This window comes from Pinus tabuliformis, chromosome 5_1, assembly GCF_031772625.1.
Source record: "Pinus tabuliformis cultivar Carrire ecotype Pingquan chromosome 5_1, CPIR1, whole genome shotgun sequence".
Lineage (NCBI taxonomy): Eukaryota > Viridiplantae > Streptophyta > Pinopsida > Pinales > Pinaceae > Pinus > Pinus tabuliformis.
In genome coordinates this window covers 55,480,397-55,500,872 of record NC_142305.1, presented here as the reverse complement: position 1 = coordinate 55,500,872, position 20,476 = coordinate 55,480,397, and positions in this window count along the sequence as shown.

The window sequence follows — 20,476 nt, the reverse complement described above, 5'->3', positions numbered from 1 at the left end:
GCGAAGATCCGAGGATAGAGATACCTTGTAATGCTTTTGACGAACTGTGATACTGACAGTGTGCAGCCTAGCAAATGGACTTCGATGAAGTGTGGGTTTGTGGATGACCCATAACCATGATGAACGAAGATCTGAGGATAGAGATACCATGTAATGCTTGTGACCAACTGTGATACTAACAGTGTGCGGCCTAGTAAATGGACTTCGATGAAGTATGGGTTTGTGGATGACCCATAACCATGACAAACGAAGATCTGAGGATAGAGATACCCTGTAATGCTTGTGACCAACTGTGATACTAATAATGTTCAGCCTAGCAAATGGACTTCAGTGACAAGAATTTTGTGCGGTTGACCCATAACCATGATGTTGGTTGTTGATGAAGTAGCAAGTGCCTACATAGCCTGGGGTGAGAAGGCACGTCTCCAAAGAACCCAAGCCGAATGTTGCTATGTTGAAACTGATGAATGTGAGGCAGGTGCTTACTAAAGCGGGGTGAGAGGGCACGTCTCCAAAGGGAACTCGCTCTGAATGCTGCTCGAGAATTAAAATGGACATAACTCGGTCAATATAACTCAAAATATTTATTATAACCTATTTTTGGAAACTAAAGTACCATTTTGCATCTTCCCATGTGTTGGAAATCCTTATCTGGGAACTCTAGAATCTTAGATTCGCGCTGCAACTTTTCCGTCGTCACAAAATTTTTGAAAAAAATAGTTGATTTTAAATTGGTGATATCTCCCACATCCAAACTCCGATTCGACCCATTTTTGTTTTTGAAATTGAGCGCTTTTTCGAGAGGAGCTCAGATCTACAATCAATTTTCTGAAATTATGCACTAAAATTGCAAAAAAAATATAGGAGAGTCGTTGTCCACGAATTTTCATCAGAAACATTTATGCAACATAGTTGATTTTAAATCAGCAATATCTCCCTCATCCAAACTCCGATTCGATCGATTTTTTTTTGAATTTGGGTATTTTTCATAAAGAATCCATATTTATTATTTTTTTTGTAAAATTTGCACCAAAAATTTCAGATTTGATCTACAAACTTGCCACCTACAATCATTCCTGCAAAACAAATGAAAAAATAAAAATTCTTCCCGCCTGGCCCAAGAAAATGCTCTGTGAAGGATGTAACACATGGCTGAAGTTTGTTTAATATTGTTGCAAAATTTGAAATTGAAATATCCATCAAACCCTCATTTCCATGGAATCATAACCTGCTCTGATACCATTGATCCGGATCTTGTGGGGGGGGGCCAAGCTCTGAAAAATTTCAATGCCTAAAGAAAATGAGAAAACACACAGTAAATAAAACCACAAAGAACTTTTTATTAAAATGGAGAATAACTGTAAAAGCTACATTGTGGCAGACAAACTGTCCTTTTACAAAATGCGACTTGTTAATTATAGTAATTTTTAGTTACAATACCACGGGTAAATTCCATGGGTGAATGAATACCATGGGTGGATGTCACAATACCATGGGTAAATACCATGGGTGGATGTCAGTTACAATACCATGTGTGGATGCTACTTACAATACCATGGGTAATTCCATTGGTGGATGAATAACATGGGTGGATGAATACCATGGGTTGATGCCATTTTCCATTTGGATCAGAAGAACTAATCTTCCTTGGGAAAAATAATCCCAAATTATTTTGGAAGGAGCTCCAACCGAGAAAGATGCAAACTGGAAATAGTATTACAACTTCTAAATGGTTTGACTATGCAAGACAAATCTATGAGCAGGATCCCAAGGTTGTGTTAGTCAAGGTTGTCATTGATCTCAATATGGTATTGATCGAGATGACAAATATTCTTGTGATGTCAATACCTCATGCTAAGGATGTTATTAATAAAAATGCTAAGAGCACATGCTACTAATGAAGATGTCATGCCAGTTAGGAAAAATTCTTGTCCTAGACACCTATTGATAGATGTCCTTACCCTTGATGGATATTTCACTATTGAAGGACTATACATGAATGAGCACACTTGATGATGTCATATTTATCCAAGTTGACTCAACTCCCAGATTCAACCAAGATATTTTGCTTTCGTGATGTGATTAGAATTGCATTTAAAAGGGAATAAAGGAACATATATGCATGTTGTAAAGAAGAGGGAACATAACAAGAATCAACAACATAAAACAAAAGATGTTGATAACGGAGTTCATCCAGGAGGGACTACGTCTCCAGGCCCCAGTGTCAAGATGGTGTAGGTCACTGCATTAAGTGTTGGAAAGAGTGATGATGTACATGCATGTGTTTTCTCTATCATACAAGGAATACGCCCTCACGCAGGAGTGGCTCCAAGATATGTTCTGCTGCATGAACTCTCATTCAACAAAGGACTCCTATCAACATGACATCATTTCACGTATGATAATAATGAGCATTCTGCCAACATGGAATCAAAGGGATCTCAATTCAAACATACATGGCGACACATGAGTATCTCGTCAACATGACAACAAAGGGATCTCAATAAAAACATGACAATAAGTACATCTCACATCAAGAAAAAAACAAGATCCCACATCAAACATCAAATAGGGATCTATGTAGCACAATGCATCTCAAGCAAAGAGATAAATAAGTACATGATCACACTGCATATACCTCACATCAAGGAGTTATCTGAAGAAGAGGATGACAATCTTACTGGATTTGGTTGTACCATCAATCTCGTAGCGTCAAATCTCATGGAAATGACCACTTGCACATTGAATGTTGACACTTGCACTCCACTTTGAAAAGTGGCCGAAAAATGAAATGATCAAATGGAAAATCTAATTACACCATCAGATTCTTGGTGTTGAATAGTGTAAAATTGACTGTCAAATTTTTGAATTTTGACAAAGTGAAAATCTGGGACTACAGGAATCTTTTAGATTCCCCCTAAATTCCACAAATATTCCCTCTTCTGGGCATATGAAGATCTGCTACTTAGATCAATATTATGTTTGCACCATCAGGTTTGTGTCGTTGAGAGGTGTAAGATAGACACAAAGTTTGTCCAATGTAGACACTGGCAAAATTTTGCCCTCCTGAAAATTTGGCTCAATCATGGTTCAGCCTGCCTCTTCTCCAGGCTCATGGTTCCACCTACAAAAATTAATTAAAAAAAATACGTTTAGGTTTTTGCGCCCTCCTTGGCCTCCGCACACTGAAGAAATGAGGGTTTAAGTATTTTTTGTGGGCGGACTTTGCAAGGACGTTTGTTGGCCTAGTGGCTAAGTTTGGCGTCCGGTTGGAGTTGGTTCTGGGTTCAAATCCCCACAGAACCAAGTTTAACACATAACTGTTTTTTTAAAATGGGCACATTATGATTTGTTTTAATATGGCATGCGGTTAGGTGTGTTTTTTACACGGGCACAGTTATGGTTGTATGGGTTGTTGTTTGTATTAATGTTTGGTTGTTGCCGTTACATTTTCGTTAAATGGGACCGCCGCATGGTGGCAGGCCGGCCCACGTGGCTGGCGTGGTTTCGATACCCACCAACCTCCGTATCTTATGTCATAGCATATGGAGATGGGGGCGTGGGCTGAGTCCACCAGAGGTGGCCCACCCACCACCATATTTGTATACGTTTGGTGGATGGTTGGAGGATCCGATGGGGTCATGGCCCATCGGCCATTATTTTTTAATTAAAAACTTTGATTGTTGCGGTTTTGGGAGGACGTGTGACGGGGGTCATGGCCCGCCACCTCAACATATATATATATATATATATATATATATATATATATATATATATATATATATATATATATATATATATATATATATAGTTAATCATAATTCGTTTTTTCAAATCTTTCGAAAATAGGGATATTGGGCAATTTAACGAGGCTACGATTTTGCCCATTTCCGGGAGCTAGGTTCCCACGCCGGTTGATGGTGAATTTGTAGGACACTTAAACCTGGCCCACAACCCAACTTTGACCGCAACTTTGACTGGCTCTATCTCCTCCATACAAGCTCAGATTTGAGTGACATTCACACCGTTGGAATTAGGGCGACGAACACTTCGATATGGTGCTGGTTTGGAAGCGATCTTACCACTTTTAATTTTGATCCTTTCTGAGTCCTTTGGGACTTCCACATGTGTCTGGAGCCACCTGGATCACATACGTTATGGCACTTGGTGAAGGTCTTGATGACATGGTTGGACATTGTATGATGACATGGATGACATGGACAATGATTAGAGACATGACATGAAGGATTTGGAGATTACTTGATGGCATATGATGACATTGTTGGAAGATCTCATTTAATGATATGGATGGTAGTTGGAAGACTGCCTTGAAGCACTCTTAATGAAAAGGATGGAAGTTGCATATGACATGACATGGATGCTACATTATCATGATAACATGGATAATATTGATGACACACTATGATGAAGAACATGGAGTCATAACAATGAAGAAGCCCTAATCACCTTGTTGTCCTAATCACCTCCTACACTAAAAATTTCAAGAACAGTCACAAAGAAAAATTATTTTGGACACCTTGGAGGCATCCCTTCAAAGTGGATCCTAGACCATCTTAAAGAGGATTTTTTCCTCTTTCTAATGAGCTAACACTTGCCCTAAAATTCCCGGTGGTTGATGAGATATTGAATTTTTAAGTTAAGAAAAAATATGTCTAATTATTGAGCCGACCTACACTTATTGCTCATGTCGGTTTCACTCAATAGACGTGTCCCTTCAGATTTTGAGTGAAATCATTATATGTGTGTGTGTGTGTATTGGACTTCATTTCTTACACAAAAAATTTATGCTTTTCAAAAATAGTTGTAGAGAGGTAGAGTTATAGGACGAAAGGCACTCAAACTCTTTTTGGGATTCTAGTTATTCTAGTGATTCTCTATGGTTGTGAATTGTGGGCCAACAGTACATCCAACATGCAGTGGAAACAAATTGAGAAAATTCAGAAGCATTTGATTGCAAACAAATTCAAAATTAAAAGTGCAATTCCTTATGCTATCTTGTTAAGTGAAACAGGGGCTACTCCTATTGAAGAAATTGTTATGGTGTGAGTCATAAGGTATTTAAAAAAAATTGAGCAAATGGAAGAGGGAAGATGACCTAATGTTGTCTTCAATGACATATTGAGAAAAGAAAAAATACTTGGTGTGGAGCACTGGAAAGGTATGTTTTTGATGAACAATTTAGTGACTTTTCAGTAACAATTGTAACCCTTTCTGCATAATGAGCTTAAAGAAATAAAAAATTTTAATAGAATGTGTGGGAATTAGTATGGAAAGCTTAATCGCTGATAATTGTTATTTTTCCATGCAGGAAAGGGTGGAAACGAAGGGTTTCCATTCGAAAGGAAAAGACAAAGAAGCAATAACTGCTGTCCCTTTAGGAGGGAACTAGATGCGAACAAGATCGAACAGATCGAAGCAAGACGACCCTGGAAAGAAAGAAGGATTATCAATTCGGCAGAACAGGGGAAGAAAAGTAAAGGATTAACGGCTTGGCGAATCCCTCAGGATCTTTGATCCTGAGGGATCGCTGTTTTGCTTATTTTTGCTACCTAGATACCTCCGTCGTTACTCTTATAAAAAGGGACAGCAGTGTTAAGCAAAAGGACTTTTTGTTCATATATGTAACTGTGAATTCCAGATTCAACTTTGATCATCGACTCTCACTAAGACTTGTTTTGCTGTACATTTGTTGATGCATTAATACAAAAGACCTGGTGTTTATTTCATCTCTGCGTCTGGAGTAATCTAAGGCAGTGTGCCGTTGGAAGCTAAGGGCCCGGCTCCGAAGGACACTTGCTTTTGTATCATTATAATTTGGTTTCTGTGTGGTTTGTTTATCTTTACAGTTTGGTAATCTGACATGTTTTTCATATGCTATTCCATGCTCTGTTACAATTAATTCATTAATGGTTTCTTTCGAGAGATTTATGTAGTGACTCTGTATTGTATGAGTGAATCTTTTCAGAGTTGATTGCATGTTAGCAACTTAAGCCAATTGTTTCTGTTACAGAGCCTTCATATTGAATATTGTTGTATTGGATTCATTTGAAACCTCAGTTATTGGAATCTGGAAGTAATATTACTCTATTTGGAAACATAGTCATATTCTCTTTAATCATCAGATTGCTATAGTAAGTGTGTTGTGTATATATGTTTGATGATTGCTGTTCCATAGTTCATTATTGAATACTGTTCCATAAAGTATAATTCATTGAAGTTGCTTTAGAGAGAAGATTGCTATTTGATTGCAGAATGTGAGTTTAATTCAATAGAGCAAGCTTAGTCTGACTCGCGAGATTTAGTTTATTGGATTGCTGTTCCATTTCAGATTTGCTGTTCCATTTTCTGTTTGCTGTTCCATTTTACTTTCTGCCGTTCCATTTACTTGCATTTACTGTCTTGGTGTGAGAGAAGGTCTAAGGCTGTAGTGAGCCTCAGCAAGTCGCTGCCTAGCTCCCAGACCTATGGTCCATGCTCTAATTTCCTTTCCATCAGTTTCTAGAGGGATGGGTTATCGCTTCCGTACCCTTGACTGATAAGCTGCGTTGTGTGATTTTATCCTTTTTAGAGCAATTTAGTCATAAGTTTAGCAGCCGTTTACTCTTGTATTTTCTAGACACTGTACTACTAAGCATTACTCTGACGAATAGCCTCGGATTGAGTTACTCTTTGCAATAACAAAGCGTTCCCGGATTGACTTATTAATGTGGCATAACTAGAGGTGAAAGAGACCCTTGTTACAGCTCTACATTTTGGCGCCGTTGCCGGGGAAAGAGTACAGCCATTTGTCTTTTACAGAGTAGTGTACGAGTCTGCTAGGGGAGAGTTGGATTTTAAAAACAGAAGGTAAGAACCTGCATACGGAGCATGTAAAAGCCTTGCTCCACCGTCCGCTTTCCTGGCAAAATTGTGGGTTGAATAGAATTTGGTAGTTTATAGAGTGCATGACTAAGCAGAAAAAGCCAAAAAAAATTATCAAACCTCCGTTCAAACCCGAAAAAGCCAAAGGGCCGGTGACCCTTGGCCGAACAACCTTCATAGACGAAATCTATAAGAAAATTGAATCTCAGCCATCAGTAGGGTTTAGGAAAACCAATTCTAAACAACCTACTAGCTCCCTTCAGGCCGCAGGATCACCATATGTAGCCTTCGCTGAGGTGCATAGTCAGAATGATGAACAGGACTTTCAAGAAATTGAAAATTCTATTCCAGAACGACTGCAGGAAGGGAATCTAAGCAATCTTTGTGAAGGAGAAGGGGAAACAGGAGAAGTTGAGGAGCCAAGATCTCCTCCTAGGATAATTCATCCATTAAAAAGCCCAGATAAAGGAAGCGCTGTAAAAATCATTGTTGAAGGGATTCAATCTCCTCAAGCAACAGGGACTCTCGTTATTCCAGACAAAGGAAGTACCATTAAAACAATCCCTGTTAAGGCCGTTCCTTCTTTGCCTAGGAATACCCTCTTAGAAATCCCAGAAGGTTACTGGCACATATTCGATCCCATGGCACAGAATCAGCCAAACACTCAAACTTCTACATTACAATATCCTATAGTGGATTCTGCAGCAAATGCTCCTATGAAAGCAATTCCCCTTCAACACATTCCTACATTTCATGGACTTACATCAGAGGACCCTGATGCATTCTTATTTGAATTTGATGTATTATGCAGGGGATATGATTACACCACTGACCCCCAGAAATTAAAGTTGTTCCCCTCCACTTTGAAAGGAGCAGCTTTAAGATGGTTTATGGGTTTAGGTGGTGGGGTTATAAATAACTGGGAGCAAATGAAAGAATCTTTCCTAAAGAAATATCAATATTATTGTAGGTCTAGAGAACTGAAAGATGAAATATTTCAGATGACGGCTAGACCAAATGAAACACTAGAAGAATATGTAGAACGTTTTCAGTATAATTTGCAAAGATCTCCATATGCATCATTACCTCTGCCTGATAATGTGTTAAAAACAACATTGATTAGAGGCATGAAGGAACAATGGATTGAAACATTAAATATCATGGGAAAAGGGGATATTTATCAAGAAAATTTTGCTGACATCATTGATTTATGTATCAGGAGCTCGAGAGGTAGCACGAGGATAAAGCCAGCAGAATATGATCGGTTTGTCAGAGATAACAAAATATCAACAGAAGGAGTAACACGTGTAGAACTTGGGAATTTATTAGAAAATTTTAAAACTGATATCCTGGGGACATTGACTACACAACTTGATATTGTGCAGGCTAAACAGAAGCAGATAGAGGCAAAACTGAATTTGACGATCTTCTGCCCCCGATGTAGAAGAAAACATAGCCTCAAGGAATGTCCGCTGGATGCAGTTCAAACATGTGCTATCTGTACAAAAGATCACCTTACTGAAAGTTGTCCCTCACTTCCTGGATTGAAGGCAGTATATAAGGAAGCAGAAGAAGAGCCAGAATCAACATACTTTGTTAACCAGCGTCGCCAATGGCAACCAAGGCAATCAGGTATGTTTTCAGACCCAACTTCTTCTTTTCAGCCTCCACAGTATAACGCTCAGCAATATAGTATGTGGCAAAACCAATCTCAACCCCCATTTCCAAACTGGTCATCACAACCATTTCCTTCTCCAAATCCATGGATGAATCAGCCAAGCCAATTTGGTTGGCCGAATTTTCCTTACGCCCCACCATATTGGCAGAATAGCTCATACCCTCCGCAATGGACCCCCCCTACTTCACAAAGTTCACCCTGGCAGACAAATTGGCCAAGATCGACATATCAGCCAACAGGAACTATTCCGCTCCCTCAACTGACTCTGCCAGCTTTGCAACAAAATCCCCAGTCTAATCTGAGACCGCAACTCCCAGCCCAACCCAATCCTAATCCTAATAATAGGACGATCCAATCCCTCCAAATTATAGAATCAGCAGAAATCGGACCTGAACTGAGAGAGTGCAATGATCTTCAGTTAAGATCTGGACGTATAATAGAAACAGAGGGAGATAAAATAGTTCACATTGAAGATCAGTTACCAATAGAACAGCCGTTGCAACAAGAGGGTGCAAATAAGGAGCAGACTCATCATCAAGCGAGTACACCCTCTCCTCCCTTCCCAGAACGATTAGTCATACCACGACATGTACAACATCCAGACTTTGACATTCTGGGAGAACTACAAAACCTGTACATACGAATTCCTTTCCTCCAAGCCATTCAAGACATCCCTATATATGAAAAAACTATAAAAGAATTGTGCATAAAAAAACCAAGGAGGAATGTAACCACTAACCCAAGAGTCCAAGTAGTCGGTACTTTATCTGACCTGTTATCAGGAGCACCCATTAAATATGAAGATCCAGGAAATCCAATCGTAACTGTTCAAATCTATGGACAGACTCTGACTAATGCTTTAGTTGATTTAGGAGCTGCAATTAACATTTTGACAACTTCTACTTGCCAAAAGCTCGGTATTACATCGGTAGAACCCACCTCTACTTTGTTAGAATTGGCTGACCAATCTGTAGTTCGACCAGAAGGAACTCTATATGATGTCATGGTCTTTATAGATTCTTGGGAATACCCAACTGATTTCCTGGTAATTAATCCAAAAACCCAACTGGATGGACACCCGCTAAGTTTAGGTAGACCTTGGCTTGCTACCGCCGATGCTTACATTGGTTGCCGGCAGGGGAATATGACCATAACCAGAGGACCAGATATTAAAAATCTAGTTCTATACCCTCCAGCACAACCAAGTCTTACAATAATAAAAACTAACCAGCACCCTGTATCATACCTTACTGACAATATCAGATCACCATTGACTATACAGAAGGCCCTAGACTTTAAAGACCAAACAGAAGATGATGCCATCAATAACTTCGTTAGTCAAACTGAATCTAGACCTCATGCACAGTGTTTTATGATAGAAGCTGCATTCGAAAACGAACTAGAAGAGGATCCCTTGAAAGATACACATGACCAAACGATACCTGTGACTTCTGTTGCCAATAGTAAAGCAGTGGAAATTGAACCAGGAAAAACTCTAAACATCAATGCCAACCTTACATCGGACCAAGAAATAAAACTCATCCACCTGTTACGGAAGCATCAAGAAGCATTTGCATGGGATTACCCCGATATGAAAGGGATTGACCCCCAATTGTGCACCCACCATATTTATATAGAAAAAGATGCAAGACCTGTCTGTCAACCGCAAAGAAGACTCAACCCTCACCTAAAAGATGTCGTAAAAGTAGAACTTCAGAAGCTTTTAGATGTTAATTTTATCTATCCTATTTATGATAGTAAGTGGGTCTCTCCACTTGTGGTTGTACCCAAGAAGAATGGGAAATGGAGGATTTGCGTGGATTATAGAGAGTTAAACAAAGCCACACAAAAAGACCATTTTCCCCTCCCATTCATAGACCAAGTATTGGAAACGTTAGCAGGAAAGAAATTCTTTTCTTTCCTGGATGGCTTCAGTGGATACAATCAGATTCAGATTGCCCCTGAGGACCAGGATAAAACTATCTTTACTTGTCCTTGGGGAACGTTCGCCTATAGAGTTCTACCCTTTGGCCTATGTAATGCTCCTGCCACATTCCAAAGGGCCATTCTTAGCATCTTTGTAGATTTAATAAATGATGGGCTTGAAGTATACATGGATGACTTTACACCATATGGAGATGATTTTGATCCAGCTCTGGACACTTTAGAAAAAGTCCTACAGCTTGCATTGATACCAGGCTTTGTTTAAGCCACGAAAAATGTTATATGATGATGACTGAAGGGCTCATCCTAGGACATTTCGTCTCAGCAGCTGGAATTCAGGTAGATCCGGCCAAAATTCAAATTCTGTTGCTTATCCCCACCCCCACTACTCAGACAGAGGTACGCAGCTTTCTTGGATTTTCTGGGTATTATAGACGATTTATAGAACATTATTCACACATTGCTGCACCTTTATATGCATTAACTGGTAATGTTGATTTCATGTGGACAGAAAAATACGACCGCGCTTTCCAGGATTTAAAGAATCTTGTATCAACAGCTCTAGTCCTTCGAGGACCAAATTGGAATTTACCATTCCAAATCTCATCTGATGCCTCAGACACAGCAATTGGTGCAGTCCTGGGGCAGGAGGAGGATAAAAAACCATATGCTATTTATTATATCAGCAAAAATTTATCCTCTGCTGAATTAAATTACACTGTCACCGAAAAGGAATTCCTCGCTGTAATACATGCTGTCAATAAATTTAGACATTATATTACAGGCTATCCCGTTGTTTTATATACAGATCATTCTACTATCAAATATTTAGCAAATAAGCCTGTTACAAATGCTAGAATAACGAGATGGTTGATCTTATTGTAGGAGTTTGATATCACAATCAAAGATAGACCCGGCAAGGAAAACCCTGTAGCTGATTTCTCTCACGAATACCAAAATCAATTGAGGTAGCAGCAGTGGAAGACCAATTTCCGGATGAGCACCTGTTTGCTGTTGCTGTTCAAACACCTTGGTATGTTGATGTTGCCAACTACCTTGCAGTAGGTAAGTTACCAAAACACTTAACCCCTAATGAACGTAAGCAGATTGTTCAGAAGAGTACTCGGTTTTCGTGGATCGGGGGTTATTTGTTCCACACAGGGGCAGACATGCAAATTAGAAGGTGTATTCGAGAAGATGAAATTTTCGACATCTTAAAAGCTTGTCATAACGGACAATGTGGGGGACACTTTGCCGAGAAATGAACGGCACATAAAGTATTGCAGACGGGATACTACTGGCCTACAATCTTTAAGGATTCGAAGAAATTTGTTCAAGCCTGTGACAGCTGCCAGCGAGCAGGACGACCGGGTCAAGCCGACGAAATGCCTCTGAGGCCACAATTAATCATTGAACCATTTGAACGATGGGCTCTTGACTTCATTGGACCCATCAACCCATCATCAAATCAGAGAACATATATTTTGGTAGCCACAGAATATGTTACCAAATGGGTTGAGGCCGAAGCGTTGCCTAGAGCTACAGAAGATTCGGTAATACAGTTCCTGTTCCATTTGTTTGTATGATATGGCCTTCCGAGAGAAATAATCACAGATCGAGGACCACAATTTGTCGGGAACAAATTAGCTGCAACACTTAACAATTATCACGTCCAGCACAAAATTACTACCCCATATCACCCACAGGCGAATGGGCAAGTAGAAAGTAGCAATAAGGTAATAGAATCAATTTTAACAAAAACTATTGCTTCACATAGGCGTGATTGGGCCGCCCGACTACCTGAAGCACTCTGGGCCTATAGAACCACCTGGAGAAGCACCACTGGTTATTCACCCTATCAATTGGTGTTTGGGAAACAACCTATTTTCCCCATAGAATTTGAAATCCAAACACTACGAACTGCACAGGGAGTTGGCCTAGATTTAAGTGAGGCACAAATCAATCGACTACAGCAGATTAATGAATTGGACGAAATAAGGCTCTCTGCATTACAAAACACAGCACTTATTCAGCAGCAGCGAGCTAAATGGCATGATGCACTTATCAAGAACAAAGTCTTTCATGAAGGAGACTGGGCTCTGTTATATGACTCTCGGTTTTAGGATTTCCCGGGGAAACTGCAGACTCGTTGGTTGGGGCCATATGAAATCCAGAAAGTACATGATAATGGGACCCTTACCCTCATCACAATTGATGGTTCTGGATATGCATTCAAGGTAAATGGCCACCGAGTTCGTCTCTATCGTAGGCCACTCACTCGAGAATCCTTCTGTGAGCAGCTACGTCAAGACATTGACATGGAAATTTTAGGAGAGGAAGTAAAATCTTCCTCACCTATAATTCAGTAAGGAACGAATTTTTTTGACCTGTACATAAGTTCTTGTATATACGTTTTCTTAATATTTCTTTGATCTTTCTTTCTTAAGATTGCTTTTTACAGTCAGCGTGTTTTTGCTGTTCCTTTTCCAAAAAGGAACAGCAGTTGCTTGTTTTCGTGGTTTTGCTGTTCCTTTTCAACAGGAACAACATTTGAGAGTTTTTGCTGTTCCTTTTTCAAAAGGAACAGCAGCTTCTTGTTTTCGTGTTTTTGCTATTCCTTTCTCAAAAGGAACAACATTTCTGTGTTTTTGCTGTTCCTTTTTCAAAAGGAACAACATTTCTGGGTTTTTACTGTTCCTTTTCCAAAAGGAACAACAGTTGCTTGATTTCGTGTTTTTGCTGTTCCTTTTTCAAAAGGAACAGCAGGTGTGAGTTTTTGCTGTTCCTTTTCAAAAGGAACAACATTTTTGGGGTTTTGTTGTTCCTTTTCAAAAGGAACAACAGTTGAGAGTTATTTCTGTTCCTTTTCCAAAAGGAACAACAGTTGCTTATTTTCATGTTTTTGCTGTTCCTTTTTCAAAAGGAACAACATTTCGTGTTTTTGCTGTTCCTTTTTCAAAAGGAACAACATTTCGTGTTTTTGCTGTTCCTTTTTCAAAAGGAACAACATCTCTGGGTTTTTGCTGTTCCTTTTCAAAAGGAACAGCATTTCTGAGTCTTTGCTGTTCCTTTTTAAAAGGAACAACAGTTGTGAGTTTTTGCTGTTCCTTTTCAAAAGGAACAACGTTTGCGAGTTTTTGTTGTTCCTTTTCAAAAGGAACAGCAGTTGAGAGTTTTTTGCACACAACATTCATGATCTTAGGCTGTTTCTTCTCAAAGAACGACATCCCAACTATTTGTTTGCATGGACTCTTCTCTTTCAAAAGGAACACCATAGCCATATCTTTGCTCTCAGTGATGATTCATATTGAGGATGCTTTTCGCCCATGATCTCTCCAGTCTTTAAGATACAACTATACACTTATGCAATGAACATCAATTACAACATGCCGAAGTGAGCAGATCATAAAATCGCTATCTTTATAGAGCCTATTATTGATAAGAGGACAAGAGGAGGGACATACTTACTTCTCATCTCCGTTGTCATTGACTTATTCCCATTGTCCTGGTTGGTTATCTTTATCATGGCGATTTCCTTAAAAGTTTTTTTTCTGATTATTACACAGGAATAAGAACAGAGGATTTATATCTTCCTGTTGGGATGATAAGACTTCTTCCACCATTTCCACTCTTAAGGAGTGCTGAACCACCCTTAAGTGTAAATAAATAAGAAAAAGTGCTTTGCAAAGAAAAAAATGATGATGAATATGGATTATTAATTGTCAAATGCAGGATAGGGGGTCTCATCAAGAGCCAACCTACCATGATCATCAGGTTGGAAGCGAAGTGGCATTCCCAGCATGGCCACCACACCAGGGATATGGTCCAAAAGGTACACTAAATAAACAGACCTTGGAACAGGGGGTCTCATCACGAGCCAGCCTGCCCACGTTTCACACCTTCCTTGTGAATGGCATTATGGCTAACTGGTTACCAAGCCAGCATAATGGCCTGTGTTTTGACAAAATACTTTTTATACACATACAGGATCATGGTTCCGAGGGTGAAATAAACAACTCTGCCAAGGTTATGAACACCTGTCGGCAGCAGAGCTCTGTTAATGGTATCGAAGTCATAATGGTTACACTAACAGGGATGATATTAATACCTCTTTGTCTCTTCTATCCTATGAATAATTCATATTTTATTTCCCGATGAACATATCGCACGAACACTCATTACTACCAATCATGGCAAGGGAACTGACAATGACTTCTGGGGATTTCATACGATTGACAGACGTCCCATCCCCCGGCCTCGCATCATATTACGCAGGCTCTTATGTAAAACGCGATCCACCTTTTTGCCTCGATTTCGGTATTTCGTTGTCCATCTAAAACATGGCGTAATTCTATATGCTGTTCCTTTATGACTGGTTACACGATGGCTGCTGCTCCTCTATTTGATGGCTGGGGCATCCTATCACATCACGGGGGGAAGGTAATCTCATTACTCCACGAGTTACGTGTCAGCACACCATTCGGGGTAGATAGTGTACGAAAGTATGGCATGGTTTAACGGTATGATAATTCTATTTTACACAAAGTTGCCATCCACAATCCATTTTTGCTGCATACTCTGTTTTTTTTTCCGCGACGATCACCTTCTCTGCATCCCAAAACAGCACAGGCAGTTGCTGTTCCATTGAAAATCCTTAGGACAACCATGGGAGGAAAGGCAGTTCGAAGCGAACCTCAGGAATTGACAGTCTCTGCTGCTGCCCGGGAGATCCTGGAAAAGGCTGGATGGCTGAATTATTTCAGTCGCCTACAAGAATCAAACGAGACAGTGGCGTTGGAATTTCTGCAAAACTTGCAGGAGGACTACTCCATAGTAAGAGAAAGGTGGATAGCGGTCACTGACGATGTAATTGCAGAAGTCTCAGGCCTACCAGCCACTGGACCGGTATGGATGCTGAAGAAAGAAAGACTGCAGAAGATTATGGAGATTTTTCAGGACGAAGGCCAAAGCTTGACAGTAAAGGGGAAGGGAGTTCTGCCAGCAACGTTAGGAGAACCCTGGACCGAACTAGCAAGGATAGTACAGAGCTACATTACTTGTGAAGGAAGGAAGGATGTGGTAAGACCACGCCATTTTAAACTCTTAGCTGTTTTGAAAGAGAAATGTTATGTAAATATGCCTGCACTTTTAAATTCACTATTGCATGATGCGGCCCGAAGCCTGAAAACGACACAGCACGTAGAAACAGTTGTTAGCCACCATGGAATGATTCGATTGATAGTGAGCCATAGTCTCACTCAACAGCAGAGCAGCTGGGAGGAGCTCGTTGCATTGATTGAGGGGAAATTGGCTGCACCATCCCCAAAACCTAAAACTTCCTCCAGCACACCAGAACGATCAGAGAAACGCAGAGAAGTGGCAGCAGGAAAACGTGTTGCTCCAAAACGAAAGCATTCTTCAAGTACACCGGAGCGACCAGAAAAACGCAGAGAAGTGATAGCATAAAAACCTGTTGCTTGTACACCTGAACAACCAGAGAAACCAAGAAAATCAGTCCGGCTAGCTTGAATACGAGGGAGGCTGGAGAAGATTCGAGAAAGCACCAGCCATCCAATTGAGATTATAGACGAACCTCCAGAACCAAAAGGAATACCTTCCGAAGAAAATGCTGGACAATCTGGGGGCGAAGCTGAGCAAGCTGGAGGAGGAGGTGAGGAGAGAGAAGTGCACTCCAAAACAGAAACAGAAGCTGAACACTCCAAGGCAGTCACTGAATAGGACAATCGGGAGGAGGAAGTAATACAGCCAGAAAGCAGCCCGCTGGGAGACCCTGTGGGCGAAGAAGAATTGGCCGCAATGTTGTTGGGAAAAGTATCCAATACGGAATGACCCTATCCCACTCTAAGGGTGATAGTACCTCAGCAACAACCGAATGCAAAGCTATTCAAGATTACTTCTTTATGAGATGTAAGAGAGGGGAGAAAGAGATCCACTAACCGTTGTCTTCCGCTAATGATTGATCCAATCTCCTCTCTTTGTTGCTTGCTCCCAGTTCCTTGCTCTTTCACTGGCCCAGCTACACCAAGATCCTGCAAAATGACAAGAGAGGAAAACTACAAGAAGCATACATTCATAATTGATTCAAGGATTAGAATAAATCAAATACACAAGTATAACAATACACCATTGAGACACATGCATATAGAAGAACCTCAAATGCTTTATTAATGGAAGAACTAAAGTTCTGAGAGTGTTACAACCATAAGAGGCCCAATCCAGCAACACCTCCCAGCAGAAAGAAATCTCCTCTTCACCTCCTTCAAGCAAATCACCCAATAGTTCTATACTCAAACCAACAGCACTTCCTTACATTCACAAGATTCCAGCCTCCCTAGACCTCATGAGAGAGCTCTATATATAGGAGTTTTGGAGAAAGGATGAGTCAGCTTGAGGCTGGCATGAAGCTGACTAGTGTCCTCTCCCACTTCAGTTATTCTTCAGTTCTTGAGTCCACTTGGAGTTTCTTGCTTCCACTTGGAGATCTAGATCCTCTTACTCATCACAAGGCAAATTCCCTGATCCAAGTGTCCTTTTGGAAGCTTCCTGGGCATTTGACACCTTGAGGAATGACTGTGCCACTTGGCCAATCTCGCCCAGTGCAGGTAGCCTTCATTAAAGTTGACATTCAGCGCAGGTACAGAGTGGAGCAGTTGACATTCAGCGCAGATGCTCAGTGGAGCAGTTGACATGATCCAGAATTAGCTTGTTTTTGAGTGTTTTCAGGTGGAGAACTGATATTTAGTGCTGTGGTTTGCTGACCTTGTTCCTCTAGGGGTAGGAACAACATGTTTAGGGACTTTGGATCCCTTAGATTATTGACATTTCATGCTTCATGTTGTAAGGCACAAAAATGTCTATAACAGTTGCCCCCTAAAGTATGAGGTCGTTTATCGGGTGAAATGCTTTATCAGGAGGATCCGAAGTTCATTCAATTGCTGAGAGGTGACCTATAATAAAATACATTATGATTCATTCTGCTTTCATGATCTAGCTGAGGCGGGCATTCCCATTCTCAGCTTTATAAATTCATTTTGGTACATAGAACAGACGATCGTCTGATGGTAGAGTGATAATTCTCTGCTGAAATTATCATGATCATCTGCTGTAATGATGTACATATCAAATGTCTTTATATTTCCTGAATATATATCGCAGCCCGGATGGATGAAACTAGATCTGGGGTCTTCAAACTCGTTCGATCTTCACTCTAAGTACAAGTCGATCCATGTGAGAATTGTGCTGAAGTCGAACATGGAAAGACATCGCTTGATTACCGGTCAATAATGTAAACCGTTAACAAGCGCGAGAGGAATCACCGATAATGATAATGACCCTCAAGGTACTGCAGTACAATTAACGTGGTGTGAATAAAGGACTTGGCGTCGAACACCACGCAAAATCTTCTGGTCGAAGGTCATTAATGTATACCTGTCGCCGGAAGTGAGAAACTTGCCATTGAGGCATGCAAGCTTCAAAGTACTGGGGGGTTTGTCCCTAGATCAACTTCTTGGATAATGAGCTGAAGTCGACAAGAAGCGATCCGTCAAAGGAGGGCCTTAATGAATCCCACATCAGTGACACAGAACGGAGCTAATGATTTTAGTGGAGGTGAAAACAATCTGTGAAATATGATTCAGGGTGGCGATCATGGGTGGATGAAGGATAATGTATGGCAGTGGATGGGACACGGTTGACTCTTTCTGAACAACATCTCTTGAACATATAACGACACTGATGTGATGGATCAGTAGAATTACCCCAAATGTGGATGGTTTGGCGAAGACCATGGTGATGAGACCGGTGAATGAAACAACCCAACCCGATGTGATACGGAGGACAAAGTGTCATGTTCAAGAGCGACTTGCTACCATTAAAGCTTTGAGGTTCTCCCAATTTTTCCCCAGTCATTTCTGATCAGTACCTCTTTATTTTTGTCAAGCTTGAGGAGGATAACATATGCTTGTTCTATAACCTACCCTTCGGGCAAGCCCATCGCTATGTTTTAACGAGCCTAGCGATAGGGAAACTCGTTCTCGTCTAAAGACAAGTTTGTCGCTATTTAATCATTTTAACGAGTCTAACGACAAGGAAAACTCGGTCCTTTTCATTTTTAGAGAGTCTGAAAAGGTACAGAAAGTTAACTCCAAAATTCCTTTTTCGTCATCTAATCCCTTAAGTTCGAAAAAGTATAAAACAATACAGAAGGGATGAGTTTTCGATAATTTTAACGAGCCGAATAAAACAAGCGCTCGACCTTTTTGTGTAATAATCCCTCAGGTCCAAAAAGATTAAAATCTAGAAGAAGGATAGCTCTTCCGGTCACTTTAACGAGCTGGAAGGCCAAAACTCGGCAAACTTTTCATATTTTACGAGTCAGGAGAAAAGAGCTCAAAGAAGACTCGTCTTTTGAGGAACGAGTGATAAACAGGGATAGCAGCAGATTCCAGGTATAGGTTGGAATTTTCCAATCACGGCAGTGTCACAAGGATGGCTAAGTGAAATCACTCTTCGCAGCTGTTCCTCAAAATGGGTAAACAATCATATGGAGGTGAACGATTGGCCAAATGGAATGGAGGTGGCGGGTGCAAACACGACCAAGGCTTTTTATGGCTAATAAATTTACGATCACAATGGTTATTTACCGGAATAGGTTCATTTTTTAATGAGCTTAAACTCTGGAGGAAACTTTTGCTCAATCTTATGTTTATTTTTTAACGAGCATGAACTATGTGCTAAAACTGCTCGGATCTCGCTTTTCTATTTTTTAACGAGCATAAATTCCGCGGTAAAACTGCTCGATATACCAGTCATAAGATAAGAATGTCTCCTGCAAGATTCCATTTTTTATAGAGCTCGCACCTCACATAAGCTATGCTCCCTCTCATCCTTTCTTTATGCAAGTTCGGAAACGGCTAATCCCAAAAACAGATAAATAACCGCTCTTAGCTTGCACTCCCAAAGGTTTGCATGCCCCCAGGTATAAAGTACAATTTCAAGGCTGCCCCTACTTATCCGATAAAACATTTGTTTTAAAGGGTGAGGCTTGCCTCTTTCTGGTTACCCAAAGATTGTTTTGTTAACACCATCAAACGAAAACATCTCCTCGGCACTGTCTACCGAAGTAGACAATGGTGAATGACCTTTGTCAAACAAGTAACCTTAACAAAAGAATCATGTTCCAGAACAACCCCTCTTCCATCCATGGACGGGGTACGGACTAGTCATATTCTTTCGCGGAAATTCTACCCTATACCCAAGGTTTCCTCTGCCCGAAGCAGACCAGGATGCATGCCCCCTGGGTTCCAGTCCCATCTTTCCGAATCACTCGCACTCATCGGGAAGGAGGACTGGGGGTGGAGACATTTCTTGAGTGAATAGACCATTGAGGGTTGGTATGTGACTATTTGCGATGCGTGATCCCGGAAATGAAAGTTGGTCTACGAGCTTGACCATTCTTCCTTCGTGTGGAAAACACATTACTCTAAAGAGTGAGGAGACTATAGCTCCCATGCAATATATATAGTCTCGTCCAAGGAGTAGGTTATAACCCAAGGGTCCTTGAACAACCATCACGTTCATTTGAACGGTCTTCCCTTTCAATGTAACAGGTACATTGGGGAGGATCCCTAATGGTCGACTGGTTCCTTTATCAAAACCTGAGAGATTTCTTATCTCAGGCAAAAGCTCCGGGGAACCCAGTGCTTTCCAAGCAATAGAGGAAAGGATACTCACAGATGCCCCTTCATCAATGATAGTTCCAGCCATTACCATTCTGTAGATTTGGACCATGATTCTGAATGGTATACTGGCTGGCAACCGGGGTCTGCCTAGTTGGTTCCAATCAAAGGATACAACCAGGTTGCTTGGTGGTGGGACCGAATATACGGCCGGATATGACCCTGACGATGTCCCTTCCTGCGATAAAGGAATGGGCGCATTGCCCTGATGCTC